This window comes from Mus pahari, chromosome 17 (assembly GCF_900095145.1).
Source record: "Mus pahari chromosome 17, PAHARI_EIJ_v1.1, whole genome shotgun sequence".
Taxonomy (NCBI): domain Eukaryota; kingdom Metazoa; phylum Chordata; class Mammalia; order Rodentia; family Muridae; genus Mus; species Mus pahari.
Window position 1 is genome coordinate 41,039,256 of NC_034606.1, and position 381 is coordinate 41,039,636.

Below are 381 nucleotides of genomic sequence, written 5' to 3' on the forward strand. Positions count from 1 at the left end.
TTGCAAAGCTCAACAGGTCTGAGCATGAGCAATGACGCACAGGACACCAGACCACCACGTGCCCTAAGCTGAGCCGAGCAGTGAGCATGTCAAGACTAGGAAGCTCGCCTAGTTCCCAGGGGACCATGTGCACCTGGCTAGGAACTTGGGGATTTTTAAGTGAAATGTTACAGCGCAAACTGCCCAAGTCCCAGTACCCTCCCTTCTTCAGTTGCTGGAGTCAGAAGTACTTATAGTGGCTCTGTTCTCATGTCTTTGCCCCCTTGGGATTCCATAGACACAGGTATATAAACTATTTGGAAAGAATAGTAGACGGCAGACACATCTCTCTCTCTCTCTCTCTCTCTCTCTCTCTCTCTCTCTCTCTCTCTCTCTCTCTCT